The following is a 23,478-nucleotide window of genomic DNA, read 5'->3' as shown; positions in this document are numbered from 1 at the left end:
AACTGGGCTTAGACTTTCTTCGTGGTAGTTAACAATGTTTTCTATCACTGTGGTAATACCAAGTAATTATACGCTTAAGGATGACACGCATGACTGTGCCTTCAGGGAAGAAATGAGAGTCTCACATATTCCATTCTATAGACTAGTTGAATTCCAGAAACGTCTCTGCAATGTTAGTCCACTGACATGTTCACTGCTCAACTATAAACACAGAAAGCAATTTATGCATGCAATAGACATTTACTTTTTTTTTTTTTTTTTGTACTGGCCATTGAACCCAAGGTGTTGCACATTCTATGACAGCCTTCAAGCCACTAAGATCCACTTACTCTTTCAAGCAGTGAAATCTAACTAGTGTGAAGCTTAGGAGTATACACACAACCTACAATGAGATTAGAACAATGAGGCTAAATACTTGTTTACACTGCATGCATGATTCCTTTGAGAGAGTCAGCAATGACAGGCTAGGGAGCTAGCTGGGTTGGCAAAGTGCTTGTGCCGTGAGCATGAGGACCTAAGGACAATTCTTGAACTAAGATGAAAGGCTGATGTCGTGATGGAGAGGCAGATCCCTGGTGCTCACTGTCCAGACAGCCTAGCCTAATCAATGAGCTTCCACATAAACCTGTTCTCAAAACCAGCTGATACCTGCAGGCTGCCGAGGTGTGTATGTGGGCACACATGTGAACATAAGGTTGAAGGGAGAAGTGGTGGGTTGTACAGAGAAGGAACTGGAGGGGAGGGAATGCAGGTTGGACTGGATCATGTATTCATGATCTAACATGTATTCATGTCCTCATGTACTAACATTATATAAAATATTTAATTGAAGACAAACCGGGACAAGCCGGGTTCAGTGATGTACACCTGTAATCCCAAAACTGAGGAGGCAGAGGCAGGCAGATCGTTGTGAGTTTGAGGCCAGCCTGGTCTACAAAGCAAGTCCAGGGCAGCCAAGGCTACACAGAAAAACACTGTCTTGAAACAACAACAATAACAAAAATGAAGTAAACATGTAAAAACAACTAATATTTATTTCCGTTAAAAGCCAACTGGAAACAGTACCTTCATGATAAAACTATGTTTTTTCTAATTAAAATCACCTTAATTCTATTTGAAAATTAAGGAATTATACAGTGATATGTAAGTTAAATAAAAGTAAAATCCTTAAAAGTCTTGGCATTGCACTGGTTTTTTAGAATCTAAAAATCAAAACAGAAACAGTTTTGAATTTTGGAAAAAAAAGGAGCCTACATAATTACGTAAATCATAGTAGATATGACATAAAAATGTTTTAATAAGTAACAGTTGGACTCTGAGTATTTCCAGGTTAACCTAACTATGAACGAAAAGAAAATCATGAAAGTAATGTTTACTTTCGTCCTCTAAGGCATAGAACATTGTGTTCATTTACCAGTAAAGTGTATGAAATGCGGAACATGAAGTTTTCCATATCATCAGCTAAAACCAAAACAGAAATAAGACTCCCCAGGATTTATTTACAGACTTTTAGTTTCTCTCTTCTCTGCACTGGGGACTGACCCCGGGGCCTGGCACATGCCAGGCAACTCATCTGCCACTGAGGCAGGTCTCCAGCTTTCCCTCCAAAATTACCTTGAAATGTCTAATTCAATAAGCAAACGTTTACTAAAGTGTAAGCAGGACCTATTTATTTATTTATTCATTCCCAGGATTGATTTCTGTTTTCTTCCCAAGCTGAAGCATAAAAATATAAAATAGGTTTATAGAAGTATAAATATACTGTGCATACTATATGATAAAATATAGAGCATACTTATGAGAGTATATTCCCTCCAGTAGGTCCATGAGGTGTCACGCGGCAGGCAAGGTCAGTGTTGTCTAACAGTACCTGTACTGTGTTCTTCCTACAATCAATTGTCCTTCCCTCCATTGCGCAGTCACGTCAGAGGGATCAAGAGTGCCTTCGAAAACATGTTCCCACAGATACAAACCTGGTAGTCAAAGAACAAAACCAGACACATCTGCTGTCTCATCCATTTTAGAATGTTAGGAAAATGTATGTTTTATTCTTTTCTCTTTTTACTCTGAGCTGAGACGTTTCTCTCCATGGTCGGTTGCAGGCAGTGACCGAGACAATCCTCGATCATGTGTGGCAGCTTACTGTATGCGGGGCAGACTTCAGTGGCTGTAGTTGTAAAGATGACAGGACATTGTACTTATACCGAGGAACCCCAAATGTTCCTGAACCCTGGCTACCCATCATATTCTGAAGCAAAATGTATATTATAAACTAAAATAGCATCATTATTAGAATTAATTTAATATCGTGACTGGAGAGACTAATTGTCTTGCGCTGAAGCTACAAGTACACCAAAGCATTCAGTGTGTCAAGGGGATAGATATCACCTCCCCATTTGCTCAGACATCCTCTGCAAGCTGACAGACACTTCATCCTGTCTCCTAAGGGCAACCATGATGCTTTGTTTTGTTACATGAGGTAACATTAATATGCAGGCCTACAACCTCTGAGAACCCCTTGTCAGTTATTTTGAAAGATATTCTTTGGTCCATTTCCATTATGCCATGCTCTTAAAGCCACACTAACAACCAGTATGAAAATGTGGGCCATTGTAGAAAACATCCAAATGTGTCAGGCTAAATAATGCCCCGCTTCTCCAGGTCATACCCTAATCTCTAGATCCTTTGACTATTGTCTTACACAGCAGAGTGTCTCAATGTGACCTAGCTGCTGAGGTGCAGAGCCTTCCAGAGACACAGACACTCCCACCTTGAGGAAGGCAGAAGCTGAAACGTTCTCAATGGCTCCCTTGGCAGTTCGCTACAGCAGCCTCAGCAAACTGTACTATGTAGGTAGAACACCTGGAAGGGAGGTGCCACTGTAACAAACAGTTATATGTGGAAGGGGCTTGGAAACTGGGAAATGGGGGTGGCTGGAAGAACTCTGAAGAGTAACTTTATTTTTATTTTTATAAGCAAAGTCTACTTTAGATTGCCTGAAACAGACTGCAGAATAATTCAGATGCTCACAGTTCATTTAGTGAACAAGACTCAGAAGAGAGCAAGGAACACAGTAGAGAAAACCTACATTGCCTTAAGAACAGACTCCCTGAAACTGACTTGGTTAAAGGAAATACACAATCTAGCAAATTCCATACCAGGACAGGATACACTTTACACTCTCTTCTCATGCTTTTCCTCTTACACTGACTTACCAATGGCTGCTTTGCCCCACATTTGTACACTGTGTTCATGTTTCTCTTTTGTGTGTTTCTTTAATATTTGCAGATGATCTTCTGGGCTCCTCCAAGGGGCTTGGGTCACTTCTCCAGCCCCACCCCCTGCAGCACACACAGCTTGTCTTCTAAGCTCCAGAAGGCTCTATTCCATTGCTGTTGCTCTTCTTGGTGGTCATCTTATGTCACTGCAACTGGGATGGACTTCCCCAATAGCCTCTCAGAGGCTCTCTGCATGGTCCCTTTAATCCTGGGTCTTCAACTGCTGCTGAGGCTGCACCTTCAGCAGTGGCCTCTCCTGGCTTCTCACAGAGCCAAGTCTCAGCTGATCTCCACACTCCTTCATGCCTTCAAAACCAGTACCACCTGGGTGACTCGTACACTACCAAGTTCTGTTGCCAACAGCCTTGGCCACCTCTGGAACACAGCACCTGTGTGTTGACTCCGAGAAAACACTTTCCAGAAGGGTTTACATTAATGATGCTGGGCTCTTAAGCACTGCTAGTTCCTCAGCTGAGGCTGACCAGCACTGATTGTCTCAGTCACACAAAGCTTTCTCTTCAACCGTGCTGGCCTTTTGTTAATCACAGCTGATTCTTCAGCTCCAGCTGTACAGACACCACAGATTCCTCACACAAATAGCCCAGCAGAGTCTTTGCTTTCCTCTGAAACTTGACGCCAGGCCTCTATTGTCAGCACCGCTCTCAACATCCTTATCTTCCAAGCTCCACCAGCTGCCCACTAAGCTGTCAACACTCAATGGTTTTTTCATCCAAAGTTTTAAGTCCTTCTGCAAACCTCCCAAAACATCACCGTCAGCTCAGTCTCACAGCAACACCCCACAATCCTGGTACCAACTTGTCTTAGTTAGGGCTGCTATTACTACAATGAAACACTGTGACCAACAAGAAAGTCAGGGAGGAAAAGGTTTATTTGACTTACATATCACTGAAGGAAGTCAGGACGGGAACTCAAGCAAGGCAGGGACCTGGAGGCAGGAGCTGATGCAGAGGCCATGGAGGGGTGCTGCTTACTGGCTTGCTCCTCATGGCTTGCTCAGCCTGCTTTCTTATAGAACTAGGACCATCAGCCCAGGGATGGCACCATTCAGGATGGGCTGGGCCCTTCCTCATCAATCACTAATGAAGAATATGACCTACAACTGTATCTTATGGATCAATTGAAGCTCCCTCCTTTGAGATGACTCTAGCTCAGGTTAACAAAAGACTAGCCAGGACAGATATCAAGGGACCTTGGGGATCTTCCTGCCTCTGCCTTTCCATCCCTGGGATTACTGTGTCCTGGGACAGAACTGGGACCTTTGGACCTTGTTCTTCTTTGCAAGCACTTTACTGACTGAGCCTTTTCTCCAGCCTGGATCTTCTAATGTCTTTCATTAAACTCTTTATTTATATGCATATTGGATCTTTTTGTTTCATTTTTTATTTTTTTTTCATGTGAACTTTGTTATTTTCTATTGTGATTTCTGAGAAACCTGGGCAGTTTTAGTAGCACAAAAACTTTTATAAATGTTGATAAGAGTAGAAAGGCTCTTTAGCCTAAATTTAAATCATACATTACAAAATGTTTTTACTTATCCTCTTTATAAAATTACTGGTATTTTGACCGAGAGAACATCTAAAATTCATGATACCATACATTCTATTTTTCAGTACCCGTGGTGTTATTAATCTCCTATTATTAGTACCAGAGCAATGTTAATTAGTTATTAACATTTTTTCCATCCCCACAGAAGAATCTTATGTACTTGTCCTGTTGTTTGGTCTGATCTGTGGCCATCTAAAATTGCTTTGATTAAGTTTTGTTTTGTTTTGTTTTTTGGTCTCATGGCTCATGTCCAGTAAAACAGACTTGCATCTCTCTTTAGAAAACTGTTGGAATCTGGAGAATGTTCTTAAACACATGTGCAGTCAGCAAGTAGTTATTTAGCACCCTACATCCTCATCACTTGTTTGAGCAATGTGGAAGAGCAAACAGAAACTTGGTTTAGTCAAAATGCAGTGTGTGGCCACCTCTGTCTTGTAGATGACCCCTGTGTGTGCCTGACGGCTACCATGAGCAGGTACCGGTTAATATTGACTAGCATAGGTCATCCTACAAACAGGAACCATGCCTGGGAGATGGTAACATAGTCAACCTGGAGAAACATTATTATAAATCATAAATCTTGCGGGTTTTGGAAAAAGAACTCAATCATTGTAATACATTTCTTCCATGCTGTAGCTTCTTAACATAGCAACAAAAGAAGTCAGTAGAACAAAATGAGTAAACTGTCATTAATACAAAAGAAGTCAGTAGAAATAAACTGTCCAAAATTTGCAAAATTTTGCAGTCGAACACTTTTGCCAAAATAACTTTCTTCTAAAAGGTAGATGGGAAACTGCACTTACCTATAGTTAACAGAAGAGGGCACTGCAGGCACACTCTTAAAATATATGACCATGGTATTAGAGGTTTCTGATCTAGTCTAACAAATTCTTTAAAAAATAGATTATAGAAGTTCGGTGCTTATGTGTCAGTGAATTTGTGATGCTTGTTCTGAGTTAAAAAATCAGAATGTTACAAAGAGAAATCTGGGTTTGTTATTAAAGAGATCTGTGTGCGTAAATGTGGCTAATCTTTTATGAGCAAGCTATTTCTAGGTCACTCCAACTGAGGGAACAAATGGAATAAAAATGATAAAAAGAAAGATTTCTCTGTGTTGGCCCCATCAGCTGTGCACTGAGGCTTGTCCCCTCCCTACTCTTCCTGCTCTCTGATGTTCCAGTGACCTCCTCCTTCATCATGGTTGGCTGTATTAATGTCTTCCACGTGCCACACCGGGCTAAACCCAGACAAATAGCACTGTTCCTCGCTCTGGGAGACGTGTACACTGCCACAGTGATGTGGATGCCAAAGGGCACGTGGCACTGTCAGTTCTGCTGATAGGGCATGCATGCGGCCATAGGGCGACTTGATATGCTGGCGTGGGTTGGTGATGGTGAGGGCTCCCACATTCTAAGGAGAAGAGGAGAAGGGGAGGGGGTCAAGAGAAAGAGTGAGGGGTTGGGATCAGGAGGAGAGTAGGAAGCTGGCTACAATTGGCAGGAAAGTGAATAAATAAAAAGAAACAGCTTTTTTTTTTTCCTTTTTTTCTTTTTTTTTAACTAATCAACTCATTTCATTACAAACAAAACAGTTTAATCTTGTTTTGATGAACCTCAAAATGTGCCTGGCCTTGCCTCCATTCTAGAAGAAAGACATTTTGGAATCAAACTTGCAAAGGTAGGGGCCTGTGTGATCTCTTGCCGGTCCGTGGCTTGAGCTCGCTCAGGCAGGTCAAGATGAGAATTAGCACTAGCAGAGCATTTCCATGAAAATTTCTGCTCCTTTCATAACAAAGAGGGCTGTGCTACCCTGCACTCAGTCTTAACTGCAGCTCGGCTGTGTATGTCTGGAGAAGCCCAACCTTGAACTCTAGAAGCAATATTTATCTGTGTGCTGTGTTCTCACACAATAGGAGTAGGACAGTTGGGATCTCTGAGCACTAATTCACTTTCACACCACACTGCACCAGGACTCACCTTCCTCTGTCAGCTGTTTATTTATTTTTGACTCCCTGCTTTAAAAGATAACAGTTTGAAAACTCCCAGGTTGGTGATGCAGCTTGATTTCTATGTCTGTATTCTGGGGCTTCTGACTAAACTTCCCTCTTATTAATCAACATCTAGACTTAGGGGTTAGTTCTATAATTTCATAGTGGGCAGGGTAAGTTTCACTTCTGATCCCTACCAAAATGTCACCAATGTTTGGCGCTCCTAGCTCATACACTTTGTCTTGTTTGCCCAGGTCTTCTACTAGTGTGACAACATTTCCGGTTCTTTGAACTGTACCTCATGTGACACAATGTCAAATCATTCCCCTAATACTTTCAGAGAGAGCCACTGTGGAAAACAGCATGTCATTTTCCTACAGCCTGGCAATGTAGAGTTGCCAAAGAAAATAAAGTTTCCATCTTACTATAGTTCCAAAAATGGGAATTAACTTAAGTCCATAGAAGCATGCAGGAGAATCTTTATGATAAAATACAATGAGAATAAAATGAAAAGGAAAGACCCAAATTGCTGAGGACATATAGCACATGCATTCATCAGAGAACATGTGCTTGAGGTAACAATTATTCCCTAAATTATTGATGGAATTCAGTAAATCCAAATAGATAATGAATCTTGAGGCTTTAGAAACACGGACAAGTAAAAGCACATGAGGGAAGCACAAGAATGACAACAGTCTGGAAAAGTGAAAGAAATATGGAGGAGGCACAGTACTCCAGACAGAATAAAGCCACAGCGACCAAGGCACTGTGTTGTCAGTGAGCCCAAGCATTCAACAGAACATCTTAATGTCGATGTGCAAGTGAACAGTTAGTTGGTTTTTGACACTGGTGCAAAAACAATAAAGAAAAGGTAAATTTTTTCAAGAAATGGTGTTGGAATAATTAGATATCCATGAGCAAAATAGTTACACTTTTTGCAGCCTATGAAAAGTTACCTTGAAAAGGACTGTAGATTAAACATAAAATTATTATAAAGTGTTTAAAAGAAACCATAGAAAATGATCTCCATTACCTTGAGGATTGATGATAAGTTTCCATATATGACTCCAAAAAAAAATCTCTGAAAAAAATATCAACAGCAGCAGATTGAAAGGAAATGTTTGCGAGTCATATACACGAACATTGCAAAATGTAGTCTCAGTACAAAAAAACCAATGCCTGGTGGAAAAAAATGGGCAAAAAATTGGAAGATATTTGTATCATTTTTTTCTTTGATGTGAAAAACAAATAAACAAGCAAACAAACAAACAAAACAGCAGACAAAAGCAAGCTAAGAGCAGCGAGGTTTCTGTTGGGTCCTGGTTTGCAGGTCCTGTCGAGCAGGAGCCCCAGCGGGTGAGGCCGGGCATGCCAACAGACTGTGTCCATCCTGGCCTTGTGCACCTAGAGGCAGGAACACTGGCAGACTTCCTGCCTGCATGTCCTCAGACACCTCCATCTAGGTGCAGTCAAGGGCAAGCAAGCTTGTTCACAGGAGTGACCACACACTGTCTGATTCCTCCATGAACAAGACCAGGCAATCACAAGAACAACGCCTAGCATTCTGAGACACCCTCTGTCCTTGGACAAGTAGGACTTACAGGCTAGACACGCTTTTTCTTTGATAGTTCTCTTGAGCACAGTAACTTTAAATATAATGTTCGCCATCACTTCCATCCCCTACTTAAGTTGTATCCTGAGTCAAATCCTTGACGCTGTGGTGCGTATCTGTGAAAGGAACAGGCTAGCGTTACAGGTTTCTTTATGAATTCTATACCCCATATTAATTAAACTAAGTTCTCCCGGTAGTTTTTCAGAAAGCAGAAGTACACAGACAAAAGGAGTAGGAGGTGAATGGGGACAAGACCCACCCTGCTGCAGAAGAATGTCCAGGCCTGCAGTATGAGATAGGGTGCCTGGCAACCGGTCCGGATGGCCACAGCTCCCCCATCCAGGACATTCTGGGTGTAACTTCAAGATCAGATATCCACCAGATGTCGGGGGCAGGCCTGACTGGACGTGGGTGCCTAAAATAAACCAATGATATTAAAAGTCAACTACCCCATAACCCCATTCACCCAATCCTGCACTGCCAAGCTACCTTCATCTGTCTCTCCAGTAATTGGGCTCTCGGTGGGCCTAAAACCTGTTCACACTGGGATTTAATAAACATCAGTATACTGGCACCCAGAACAAAATTTCTGTATCTAGTTAAGACATTTTCAATGGACAAGCCAGCGATGGTCAGCAGAAACAGAAGTGTCTGGTGTTCTGCAATAGCTGAAGACAGAGTTATCACCCGGAAAAACAAGGAAATGAGAATGGCAACCATGGGCTTCCCCTGTTCTGGGTCATTTTTCTGTCTGCAGTGTACGGGGTTTGTTTGTTTGCTTGTTTTTGTTTTTGTTTTCCTGAGAGTACAGGAATCTCTAATGATTGCTGAGTGGTTTGCATAGAACAACCTTTTCTCTTACAGCCACACAATCACATCCTTGTTCTGCAGAGTATGGTGAGTGCTCTATCATGTTGCAAAACTGCTTCAGCTAATGGATCAACCTGCTGATGGCTCTTGATCTAGTTGGTTTTTACAGGTACCTTTTTTTTTTTTTTCAAACAAGGGAGCCTGGAGGTCAGTATGAGCTAGCTTGGTTTGTTGGGTAGGCACTCCAAGTAGCCATTTGTCTTCCTTGCCAGAGAGTTTCCTTTGGACTGAACCTTTTCAGTCTTTTGTTGAGGATAAGGGGTGGCATAGATGATTTTGTAAATGGGCCTCAACTGAAATTAGGATGCCATTGTAGGGGCCCAGGAAGCCTGGAATGTTAATCAAAGCCTGGGAGGGGATTCATTCAGGAAATGGGGCACTCATCAGAAGCATCTGATTTCCTGATCAAGGTAAAAGACTGGAAGCAATCACAGCAGCTGGACTGGAGCACATCACCTAGCAAGCCCAGGCTCTCCACTTTTGTAGGACTGCCTGGGGCTTGGGTGCTGTAGATCACTTTTGGAGTGCTTTGTTGTCTGATTCTGGTTCCTGGGTGGTGACTGTCAGGTGAGTGGAAATCTGCTAAGACATATTCAGACTAGGGACAGAAGCTAAAGTTAAGGAACTTAAAGGAAACTCTTACATTTGGAGCACCCTCCAAACACACACACACACCTATTCCATCAGGAACAGGCAAAAGTTGTGGAATCTTAGTCTGTTGATTGGAGTTCAATTGACCTGTGACAGGTAGATAGATGCAAGTTGCAAACTCCGTGAGGCTCACATGAATTCTTTTAAGTTACAAAAGATGAACTTCTGGAGCCTTCTACTTTTAAGTCATAATAAAAGCTTGGGGATTAAAAAAAAAATTATCTGGGGTTAAAAACTTCAACATTTTTTCTTTCTCCAGAGGTCTGGACAGAGGTGGTCTTAACATGATGAGAAGTAATTTTAGGTATCAGAACTCCATTGATTACTATGTTAAAACTTTGAATTTTTGAAGTCTTGATATCACATATTTTTTTTTGTTTTGGTTGTTCTGTTTGGTTTTTCAAGGCAGCCCTGGCTGCGATATTGAGCTTCTCCCAGGATGAAGACAGGTCTTGGCTAAAGTGCCCTGTCTTCACGTCAGAAGTTTGGAATGAGAGCAATCTCAGCATGCAGATGTATGAACAGGTTCCGGCTTACACTGTTGGATCTTGTCGTGGACATCTGCTTTCCAGTTCTCTTGGACAACCTCACTACACCATGCAAGGAACAGCAGGCACAGGATCTTGCAAAGTATGTTCAAAAAACTCCAAAATTTATTAAATAAAAACTTTATTGAATAACAACACAAATGTAAGATTTACTACTAATAAAAAATTAAAGTTTCCTGTATAAAAATAGATTATCATGTAGTTGGCAATATTCACACTAAATATATTAAGTCTATACCAATAGTGGGGCTAAGGTGACAGAATATAAATATTAACATGACATATTAAATTTCAGCTTAATATATACAAAGAAACATCTTCAAAAATAGCTTAAGAATATATATATATAATATGTAAAATATATTTTTATTTATATATAAATATTTGTTTATTAAAAAAAAATATATATATATATATATTTCTTTTTTGGAATAAACAGTTTAGTACAGCCCTCAGGAGGGTGAGGCTTCAAGGAGTCCCGGGTTTACAATGCACATCTAGCATTAGTTACTCCTCTCCGGAGAATAAAATAGATGTGTTTACTTCCAGGCTGGGAAGTATCTTGGGATGCCTCCAGCGCGTTTCTTACTTCTCCTGGATTGCTCGGGTCCCATGAACAGCAGCACACTGTGACACTTCTCTGGTAGCACACAGTACCGTTAGGCAACCCCGGAGATTCACTCAGAGACAGGCAACTGGTGGCCTTCCTTTCAGAAATAACTAATGCAAACAAGCAGTCGAGAATGAAAAGCACCGGAATCCATCCACTGCCAGTTAGCTAAAACTTGTGAACAAGAACAGCAAAATTCAATCCAGCATCGACCTCAGTCACAGATAAATCTTGACAGCCGCATGCTTGTGAGCATGCACTCTGCAGGCTGGGATAGTTTCTAACTTTCGGTGGGCACACTTGTCTTCTGTTGTTGTTTCTGTCCCGACAGGGTTTCTCTGTGCAGCCGTGGCTGTCCTGGCCGCAGTCTTTAAACTCAGAACTTGTTCAAGGCTCTTCCACACCCAGTACCTGCAGTCCTTAGCCTCACCTGGGAAAGAACTCGGAGCAGCTGCCTCGCAGTGGCCGCCAGGGGCCGCTGCTACAGTAAGGGCTTGTGCAGGATCTCTCACACCATCTTCTTCCTGAACAGAGGTGCTGCTGGGAGAAGGTGATGGGCTGGCCCCTGGAAATGTAATCTGCATATTTACAGGCGAACACGCCGCAGTCACCCCCGTTCAGCTGCTGAGGAATCTCCTCTGCCAACATGCTGTATTGCTTCCACTCCGCAGGGCTCAGGTCACTGTTCCTTCTCGCTTTGCTCTCCTCCCGCAGATAGCAGAAAAGCAGCTCAAGGATGCCGGGTCTCTTCTGTCCCATGGAGTCCAGGTAGACAATACTCTTCTTTCTTAGGTCTGTGACCACCAGGCTCCAGTGCATGCCCAGGTGAACTGGGACCAGGAGAAGTTCCTTTGCAAAGATGTTTACTGCCCGGGTCCATCTTCTGACTGACCTGTAGCCACCAGACTTTAACTTGGTGTAAAAGAAGGTATTAAATGCGTGAAGTACCGGGTAGCCTTGACTTTGATTTCTTTCCATGAGAAGATTCATGTAAAAATTGATGACTTTGTCGTTGAGCCACTGGGTGTTCCTTAGGGTCCACAGGTCTCCTCGAGTCATTTGCAGTTTGAAGGCACAGCTCAAGATCTCATCATTTGACCCAGGGCCTAGTGCACTGCCGATTTCTTTCTCCATGTCCACTGTGATATCAGGACCACAGTCCAGCCCTCTGCCCTTGTCTTAGTCTTCAAGAGCCTTTTTCTTGACCTCAGGTGTTGACACTTTGCTGTTGGGCATGCCATTGCTGACACTGTCTGTGCAGATTTGAGGTTTTTCTGATTCATGATTTTGCCCTTCAGCACAACCTTTGAGAGTCTTGGAGGTGTCCATGGTGCTTGTGTGAGTGCTGTGAGGGCCAGAGCTCACGGGGACGTCAGGTTGGAGGAGTCCCAACAGCCCTGGGCACTTTTCATTGTGTTGTTTCTGAACTTCTTCCTCCCTGTTGCTGTAGGGGGGCTTGAGACCCTGGCCTCCACCCACAGACTCCTCAGTCACAGCCTCTTCTGGGGGGCGTTTGGCACATTCTGGGGCCATTAGCTATAACGGACCCTTTTCCTGGGGTGTCCATATTCGGCTCTTGTCAGGCTCTTCATCCCCAAGCTCTGTTTCATACTGTTCCTGTTTCAGCTTCTTCCAGGACTGGACTGGCTCTTCGGAGCACACATCATCCTCTTCCTCTTCTTGGCATTTCCTCTTCTGGCCTTTCTCTGGCTGTTCAGGGCTCATTGTTTTACCCTGCTTGCAAGGCTGCCTTATAGAGGGACTACTTGGATTGTCTTTGCTCAGGTGTTGGCTGCCAGCTGCTACACAGCTTTCCCATGTCCTAGTCAAAGTGCAGGTCAGCTGGGCGTTCTGTGGGAGTTCTTGGGTTGTCCCCTTGATGGCTGAAGGGTCCCTTAGTCTACTGGGAGATGTCTTATCCACACCAGACATGGTGGTTCAAGGTCAGAAACCTCAGGGGAAGAGCACAGGTTTCTTTGGGAGCTGGGGTCAGTTAGGCCACGAAGACAGAAGGAGGTGGCAGTGTCAAAGAACACTTCTCACTGAAAGACTCCCAGGAGCCTATCTAGACGGGGAGACCCCGCTTCCCAAGGAACAGCGAGACCAGCCTTCAGATGCAAGCCGCAAGAGGTTTATTTTGATACACGGGTACCCGGGGCGACCAAGCCTATCAGAGGATTTGTGCGCCTCTTGGTTGGTGTGACGGGTTTTTATAGGGCTCGGGAGCAGGAGGCGCGGTTACAGAAGTGAGAAGCATAGTTACAGGGGTCTGATTGGGTGGTTTGAACAAAGCCGTAGTTAAGTCACGTACCCAGAACAGTGAAGGCGGGAAGGCAGATTGTGAGCCCAGTCACGTACCCACCTGGAACCGGAAGGCGGGAAAGAATGCAGCGAGGTAGCTCTTGCTATACTGCGCCTACTCTACATAGTGTTAACAATCGCTGCTTATCTTTTGGTCTTTCATTTCCCCCTTTCCTATGATCATTTGAAGACCCAATCTTGGGTCTTCCAGATATGACCCCTTGTATCTTATAGATTTATTTTTTTATAATGGGATCTGGGGTTCCTTCAGGGTGAATATAGGGGTAGTAAGCCAAGGAGAACTATTACAGGATCTCTCTAGGCTTTTAGCCCAGTTGCTGCAATATTAGTGTCCATTTCAGCTAAGCAGATGTCCAAGACAATAGCTAATGCCAGGGAGCCCCTTTTGACTTAGCATTTCAGCCTGCTAGGGGGGATTTGGGCATAGATCGGTCTTCTGGAGCTTCTTCGAGCTGACCGTTGGACCGTAGGCATCAGGGGCTAGGAAGGCTGAAATGCCAGTCAAAGGCTGGGCAATGGGGAAGTCCCAAGCATCTGGTTCGTTGTTCCACCTGAAGAGGCAGGGAGCAATCCTGTCAGTTTCCAGGAAGTCCAGATCTCAGCTTGCAGTCCACAGCTGATCCCGGACAGAGTTAAACAGGTGAAGATCTGCTGAGACAAATTCAGACTGGAGACAGGAGTTAAAATTTGTCTATTAAATGGGTAAGATCAGGGAAAATCTCATCTGCGATCCTTTTGAGCTATGCCAGATCCAGGTCACATCCCTGAAACTCATATGAAATTTTAGTACACAAAAGGAAATATACATAATTTTAAATACTCAGAAAAGTAACATATCAGCAAATCAAACATTTTGAGAGGAACAGGTAAAACTGCATCCCACTGAATGAGTATCAGTTAGCTGTTTGTTTTATAACCTTTATACACAACCTAAGTATGTCCACAGTAACACATTTTTTTTCCTGTGGGCATAGCTGTTTGTAATTAGTCACGAATGAAGCTTGGCCATTTTTATACACTCAGCATATACTTTTAGTTTTCACTTTTACTTTTATGTTTACACTGGAAAGTTAAGCAGAAATACATTACTGGCTTTTAGTGCTAAACCCTGGATGCTTGGACTTTCCTTAACAAAGCAACTAGAAGGAATAGGTTTAGGATATTTCTGTGTCAAAATCTACCCCAGAAATGGCAGATATTAAGAATACCATACTAAAAGCTATGACTTTTGGGTCAGATACACACATTAAACAGATGTTTTTAAAATAACGAGAAGTACCTTTAGTCTATCTTCAGAAGCCAACAAAGGAAATTAAAATCTTAACCTGGTGACTGAATAATAAGCAGTTATTGCTCCATCAACTTATCAGAACTCTATTGATCAATGTCAACACTCTGAACTTTTAAAATTTTATAACATAAGCACAATAGTAGCAAAGAGGGGGGAGAAATTTAAAATATTTCCCATTTTTAATCTGCTTTAAAATATTTATCTCTTTATAACTTATAATTATATCTTAAAAAAACTACTTAGACTCTCCAATCTTTTGAATTTATCAACCCTGAAACATTTTTTTTAAACTAAATAATAACACTCTAGATTTTTACAACCTAAACTCCTGTATTCTCAGACCCTATATAAGCTCCACTTATTTATCTTAAGACATGAGTCCTGTAAGCAAGGCAAACCTGTCTTTTTTTTTTCTAAATAATGTATCTAGTACTCTGTGGTTCTAGCTAATGATCAATGAGCTAACAGTCGATCTAATTGTCTTTTCTCTAGCTGCAAAGCTACCGTAAGCTTAGCATAGCCGTCAAGGTGTTCAGAGACCTGAGAAGGATAAATTATAAGCTAAATAAATACCAATCCATGTGCCAATCAAAATGACAGGGATGACTAGTTAGCCCATTACCTAGGCAGTGTCCCTGGCTCCTGTGTTTCAGCATCCTGAACAGACGCAGTTCTGCCAGGCACATAAGATGAGAGACTGTTTCTGTGGAGAAACTGTTTCTGTGGAGAGAATGGCCTCACCTCGCCCTTAGCAACGTGAAACATTGACTCCAGGTGTCCACAGTTTTGGCTGGGCCCTAACAGTAGGCCAGTTGAGGCAGTATTGCCCAGTGGTTAGCATACCACAATCCAGAGTAGCATTCATCTGTCGTTGTGCCCAAATCTTCTCGGAGACCTTGGGGGACCTACTGCCAGGATTGCGGGACTTCCTGTCACAATAAGCTTACATATGTTAAAATGCCTAATTCAGATTTCTGACAAGCTTGAGGGCCAGCATATCCGAGTTACTCTGTTTTTATCATCTGCTCTAAACTGTGTCCTATAAAACAGAATGCTATGATCTCTGATTCTAGCATATTTTCGAGATGCATGTCCTAGAAGTATATATTTTAAGACAAATAGATAAGAGACTAGGTAAGGCTCAACTGCAGTATTTAGCATGACTTTAAATCTGTTCTTTCTGAACTAAAATCAAAGCAAACCTTTTAATCGGATACAGTTCATAGAGAGGCTAGCTAATCTTGCTGCTCCTACCACTTGCATTAAAATTGAACATTAAAAAGCTTTGCATTTAGCCCTAATGACTAAACATATCTCCGGACCAGCATGGCGGCTGGCCACGTGTAACCGAACTGAGCTGGAATCCTTAAACAAACATGGCAGCCAAACTACAGCTTCACGCGCTCTCTATTGCTGAACCATCATGGCGGCTGGCCACGTGTAACTGAACTCAGCTGGAAGTCTTAAACAAATATGGCAGCCAAACTACAGCTTTACGAGCTCTCCATTGCTGAACCATCATGGCGGCTGGCCATGTGCTAGCATTAGCACAGGCTGTGACTGACAATACCAAACATGGCCATTAGGTGCTGATGATACAGCAAACACTTCGGAGCTTCCATAATCCCCCACAACCAAAAGTTCCCAGTAATCGAACAAGCTTTAGAACCAACTGCAAAAGAACAATTTTAAACTGTAATTATTTTAGCCATACCAAACCTATCAGCTAGAATTTTTTCCTTAAAAGAGCATAAAAAAACATTTTGTAATGAGGAATCACCAGCCTTTTAAATGAAGTATAACATTTTAAAATACAGTTTTTTTTTTAAATCATATTAACTCTCTGGCTTTTTATAACACATCCACTAACCTTCTGCAACATGCTTTATACATTCAGATTTCTAGCTTTTCTTTTCTGGCTTAACCAGACATGCTTACTTTTTTGCTCTCTTTCTTGCTTTTCAGACAACATAAAAACTCTCACTAAAATCCTTCCCATTCTGACATGATCCTGCTGAAGCCCAGAGTCTACGTACGATTTGCTTTTTATAGGCAAAGCAAAAGCAAGTTACATTACTATAAAGAGGAGTTCTGAAACTGCCAAATTTTTTTTAAAATAACTTTCCTGCATCTGATAACATAAAGGTAACAACCAAACTCTAAGGAACTTAGAACAAGCTTTAAAGAACTTGGTGAAACTTCCCCTTTTCTTTGTCTCAAGATAAAGAACAGGGTGTAAACATGTTTTTTTATAAACAAAGCAGCTTATCAAACAAACAGCTCTCCATAAGATACATTTCAAAAACTGCAATTTTCTCAGTCATAGTCATACCCAAATGTCTGATAAACTTTAAACAATTTTTTAAAACCCGTTTTTGCAATATTAAAACAAAGTACCCCTTTTGTAGAAGTCACAAGGCATAAACATAATCTTTAAAATTAAAACCAGATTTTAAAACCAGAATTTACCAGTGCAAGCAATTTAATTTTTAAAACCAATACCAATTTAAAATAAGCTATCCTTTTAACCTAGAAGGAAATGAGAATTATTTGACCAAGGTTTTCCTTTTTTTTTTTTACCCATACCAAGATGGCAGTTACATTATAAAATCACATGGTGAAGTCAAGATGGCGGCGAGACACTGAGACACTTTAGACCACGTGGCAGCCTATACAATATGCACTTATGGATCTAATAAGGCGCATAGGCACACATTTTAAACAAATTTCGTGAGGCCTTTCAGAACAGAAAACAAAAGGTAGACAGACAAACAACACTCACTACACTTATGACAAAAATCAGGCAGACAGAAGACACAAACCGCGCGGTACGAGATCAGCGCCAAAGCGAACACAAACATTCAGATGGAGACCGTGTCGGAGGTCCGGTTCCTCCGTCTCCCAGATGAAGCACGTAGCCTTCTCTCAGGGGCGTCGCCCCAAAGAGTCCCACTCGGCTCGTGTTTCCAGACAGGAGGGAACCCAAGAAGGGTTACCTTTCAGACGGGGAAGCAAATGATTCCCCTACCAGGCACTCCTGAGATGTCTCCCAGGAGGCACGGAATAGAAGTACGAGCCCGTCGGCTCCTTCTAGTTTCCATCTGATACAGATGACCTGGCCAAGTCCAGACCACAGGGGGACTCGAACCCCCTGGAAACAAACTCACACAAAGACAGACCGTCTAACACAACGATACACAAGACTCACAGAACAAAAAGCCGGCAAGTCTTACCTCCCGACGCTGGGTCGGTGGTCCCTGGGCGGGGGTCTCAGATCTCGGTGGGACCTCCAAATGAAAGACTCCCAGGAGCCTATCTAGACGGGGAGACCCCACTTCCCAAGGAACAGCAAGACCAGCCTTCGGATGCAAGCCACAAGAGGTTTATTTTGATACACGGGTACCCGGGGCGACCAAGCCTATCGGAGGACTTGTGCGCCTCTTGGTTGGGGTGACGGGTTTTTATAGGCCTCGGGAGCAGGAGGCGCGGTTACAGAAGTGAGAAGCATAGTTACAGGGGTCTGATTGGGTGGTTTGAACAAAGTCGTAGTTAAGTCACATACCCAGAACAGGGAAGGCGGGAAGGCAGATTGTGAGCCCAGTCACGTACGCACCCGGAACCGGAAGGCGGGAAAGAATGCAGCGAGGTAACTCTTGCTATACCACGCCTACTCTACATAGTGTTAACAATCGCGGCTTATCTTTTGGTCTTTCACTCACATAGCTGATCTTCTCTAATCTTGTCTTTCAGGTGGCGTTTTTTCAGTCCCCCTAAAGAAAGGTCTGTGGAGTTCGAAATCTGCGTTTTGTTTTTCTCTACTGAGGGAGAAGGATCACTCTAGGGCACAAGGAGCCTCTGTAGAACCGAAATTGTGGAAATCACAATGAGTGTCAGAGACTTTCAGCCAAAGACAGCAGTCAACACATGTTAGAAGCAAGACTACTGTGTGCCTCCCTTCACTGTCACCAAGGCTCTGGAAGGCCAGTTTCCACAAGCTGGTTATGATGTGGTTTTATGCACCAGGGCAACATTCATTGGTGAATGGAGGCCCTGCCCACCATCTACCAGGTCTAGGGTCTTAAAGCTTGTTTTCATTCCTGGAATTCCTGTTGGAACTCCTGCTGGCTGAAGCAAACCCAAGATCAGTAAGAACTCAGAGGAGCAGAAGTTCAGCACATATAATGAATAAATAAATGTAAAAACCCCCAAGTGCTGGGATTAAAAGCGGCAGCACCACTGCTTGGCTGGAGAGATCTTTTTAGGATGACTCAGCAGAGATGGCTCCGTGGTAAAGAGTGATGCTTTTCTAGAAGACAACACTTTGATTCCTAGCCCTGTCTTTACAGCTTACAATCAGCTGTAACTCCAGTGCCAGGGGAGCTGACACTCTCTTCTGGCTTTAAGCAGGAAACGCACACACACACACACACACACTGCTCTTACATATGTGAAAGTAAAACACTCATACACATTAAAAATAAATCTTAAAAAAATAAAAGCTAGGATTTGTACTAAGCCAATTTCTATTTTTTCCCCAGAAAAACAGTGTACCAGAGAACTAAGTAAAAATCTTTGCTAAAATGTACAAAACAAAATTAGAAAAAAATGTAATAAATGAAAAGATAGTTATCCCTTGTAAAAGCTTTTAGAAATAGTTTGAGAAGCTTCTATGTCCTTAAACCTTGAAAGACAGAGACCAAACCATGTGTTTAAACCTGCTTGTAGCTGCTTTTCTCACTCCGAAAACTCTAGATACATAACCATATCTCCATAAAACTCATATAATATGTGATTTATCAGTGGCGAAGCTTTGTAGATTATATTTGATTTGATCATTGCCAAACAGAACAGAGGACCAATGAGATGGCTCAGCCAGGTTAGCTGCTCACTGGCAACTCTGACCAGTTCAGGGCAATCCCTGAGTCACACAAGATAAAAAGACAGAACCCATTCACCCGAATTATTCTCCGACCTCCACGTGTGGTGCGGCAAGCCAGCAGTTGCTGGACCCCAACACAAATAAATGACCAAACTGCAATAAACTCTGAACGGTGAGCTAAGACAGCGGCCTTTTATCCTAGTGGATCACTGTGGAAAGGCTGTGCCTCTCACCCTGCAAATTCAGGCAACGGCCAGAAGAGGGCAGAGAGAAACCACAGAGAAGAGCGTGCCTCTCAGCTCTTTCCTGCCTTCCTTTCTGACCCAAAGGAGCTTCTCAGAGCAGAGAACTGCAGGGGCAGAACAAAAGCATCTGGACAACTGGGCTCCCCTTGTTTACAAGGCTGGCAGGCTTAGTCAGGGGTCTAGAGAGTAACAGAACACACACACACACACACACACACACACACACATACACACACACACACTAGATAGATAGATAGATAGATAGATAGATAGATAGATAGATAGATAGATAGATGAGTTTAGATAGATGACTTACAGGCTGAAGTCCAGCTAGTCCAGAGATGGCTGCCTATGAATGGAAGGTCCAAAAGTCCAGTAGTTTTTCAGTCCATGAGTGTGGATGTCTCAGCTGGTCTTCAGTAAAGGCCAGAATTCTACACAAGTAGACCGCAAGGACAGTGAAGGAATGGACTTCTTCTCAGCGAGGCAGTAACAGGCAAATAGCAAAAGCTCCCTAGTTCCAGCGCTTTTTATAGAGGCATCTAGCGGAAGGTGTTGCCTGGATTAGAGGAACGGCTTCCCTCTTCAAAGATGAGGATTAAAATTAAGCAAGGAATCCCTCACAGGTGTGCCTTTTCATTTTGGGGTTTTACATAATACCAGATAACTGGAATCCAGTTGACAGTCAAGAATGGCCGTCACAGCTGCCTTTCCAAACCCCACTTCATGTTCTGGACACAGTTTGACATTTTTGACATTTAACCTGTGTTCTTTCTTTCTGTAGCTTCTGGTGTGTGTTTGTCTGTGTTCACGTGTGTACGTGTGTGCATATGTGTGTGTGCCTGTGTGCAGGCTCTCTCAAAGAAGTCAGCATGTGTGGGCTGAGTTGTGGGGCAGCAGAGCTGGGCTGGAGTGGAGTGGAGCTCACTTGGTGGAACTCTTGGCCCAGCAAATAAGAACCCTGGGTTTGCTTCCCAGACCACACACAACTACATGTGATGGGGCATGCCTCTTCTCCTAGCACTCTGGAAGCAAAGGCAGAAGAACCACAAGTTCAAGGTCATCTTAAGCAGTATAGGGCTTTCACAGTCAGCCTTGGATACAAAGAGCCCCAAATGATAAAATACAGGATATAGGAAGGGAGGTTGTAGATTAGCAATTACTGAGCGTATGCCATGCATAAACAAAGGCCATGGTTTAATCCCTACCACCTTCAAGATCCCTGTATTTTGTTCAGTCTCCAAAGCTGGCTGTCTAAGCTGGTCCTCAGTAAATGTTGAAATCCCAAAGATGTAGGCTGTAATGCCAGTGAAGAAATGCCTCAGCAGCAAGATGGATGAACTTACCAGAGAAAGGGAGGGTGAGTGGACAAAAGGCAAAGAATCCCTTCTTCCAGGATCTTTTATGCAGGCTTCCAATGGAAGGTGTGGCCCAAATTTAGGGCGGGTCATCTCACCCCAAAGGATCCCTCTCAAATGACCCAGTCCAGGAAAATCCCGTCTGAAGGGGGCAAGCTTCATGAAGCACACACCGATTAGATGCCATGTGCAGAACAGCCTCCCGTAAGCTCCTCACACCAGCAAAGTTTTATGGACTTAGCAGGTTATATTTGGGATTATTCATACTGATATACATATTTGCAATGCCATAACAATTAATGAAAGGAGAGGAGACCATAGATCTGAAGCAGAGTAGGGAGGGGAAATGCCAGGGTGTGGAGGGAGGAAAGGGAAGGGAGAAATGTAATTATGGTATAATTTCGAAAATCTTTTTAGAAAGTTAAAAAAAAAAGAATAAGAAAAAGAACAGGAAGGTTCTAAAATAAAATAAATAAATAAATAAAGAAAGAAAAGAAAATTCCTGACAGATGTGCCCAGGTGCTTGAGTTTTAGTTGATTCCAGATGTGATCAAGTTGACAACCCAAGATTACTCATCATACATGACATGCACACAATGGAAGAATTTTCATATGAAGAAAAATTATGGATGAACATGGATAAGGTATGTCAAGTGAAATAAACCTGATAAATGTTGTATTATCTTACCTCTGTGAGATAATATAATCTGAAAATCTCTGGTTCATGGAAGAGAAGAATACAATGATGGTTTCCCAAGTCTGGGATGCGAGCAAAAGGAGGGGAAGACAGACCTCAGACACAGGTTATGGGTTTTGTGCTTAAAAGCTCACCTTGAGAAAAGCTGAGGGCTACCCTAGGATCCTGAGTGCTCAGTGTAGTTGCCATCTCACTAATATTTTCTATCAGCTTGAACCCTGTGTCCAAGTAGTTTTTCCTGGTGGACACACCACAATTCTACAAGCCTGCTTTAGTTTTAAGATTTTCTATTTTAAATTATCATTTAGCAAGAGAGAGAGTATGTGTGTGCACAGAGTATGTTTGTAGAGAGCATAGGTGTGTGCAATATGTGTGTGTGTGTGTGTGTGTGTGTGCATACCTGTATGAGTGCATGAATGTGTCCCATAGTGTATTTGTGGAGGCCAGAGGACAACCTTTAGAAGCTGAGCTTCATTGCATGCTGGATCCCAAGGCTACATCTCAGTTCATAGGCTCACCTGACCAGCACTATTACCCAGTGGACAATCCTGCTGGCCCCAGGCCTGCTGTGCAGCAACAATGAAACAAAGAGTTAGGAAGGCATGAGAAAGGGGCAAGGCTACCTGGTGCTTGTAATCCCAGCTTTATCTGTACCTGCCCTTTTTACTTTATCTTTTTTTTTTCTGTCTTCTACCATTAATATAAAATATCTTCTGGCCCTGTTACTTCTCTTATATCTATTGTATTCATTACAAAAGTAGCTAGAAAATGGCCATGTAGTGGAAAACACTCTGAGACCCACACTGGAGTCGCAGAATCCACATGGTGCCCTACAGCTTCCAGGAGACCAGCTTCCAATGCCTTGTTACGGCTGTCACCAGGCATACAAATGCTGCACAGATATACATGCAGTCAAAACACCCATACACATATAATAAAAAAAAATTAAAGTATGTTAATGTAGGCAACATCTCTTCCCATCTCATCGTGACTTCCCATATTCAAAACAAAAACCAAAACAACAAAACAGCCCAGTTTAAGCATAGGGGCTATAGCCCAGGACCTCCTCTAAAGGGCCAGTCTCCCAAAACCACAGTCAAAATAAAAATTCAGTTTCTTCCACAGTTTCTCCCTTTTTAGACAGTTTCACTGTGTAGCTCCCATAGCTATTCTTTGTTGTCAACTTGGCTACATCTGGAATGAACAAACGCCAAGGTTCTGGGTACATCTGTAAGGGACTTTTCTTAATTGAATCACTGGAAGTGTACAGACCCACCTTTAATCTGGCCACTCCTTATGGTGGCAGCCCATACAAAGGAGGTGAAAGCAGGAAGCTCTCTCCTTGCCTGCTTGCCCTCACTCTGACTGGCAAGTCCACTTCTTCACTGGCATTAGAGCCTACTTCTTCCAGGATTCCAGAATGTGCTGAAGACCTGCTGAGACATCCAGCCTTAACCAAACAGCTATTAGCCTCTTGGACACTCCTTTGGAGACAGCCATTGTTGGAATAGTCAGGCCACAGCCTGTAAGCCACCATAATAAATCCCTTTTACACTTTCCTGTA

General features: G+C 42.8%; 1 long non-coding RNA gene across 1 annotated transcript in view; it reads left to right on the top strand.

Annotated features, from left to right (window-relative positions):
* Positions 1-23,478, top strand: part of LOC132648628 (uncharacterized) — a 356,879-nt gene that overhangs the window by 195,413 nt on the left and 137,988 nt on the right. The window lies entirely within an intron of this gene.

Source organism: Meriones unguiculatus, chromosome 17 (assembly GCF_030254825.1).
Source record: "Meriones unguiculatus strain TT.TT164.6M chromosome 17, Bangor_MerUng_6.1, whole genome shotgun sequence".
Lineage (NCBI taxonomy): Eukaryota > Metazoa > Chordata > Mammalia > Rodentia > Muridae > Meriones > Meriones unguiculatus.
This window is presented reverse-complemented; position numbering and strand designations above follow the sequence as displayed.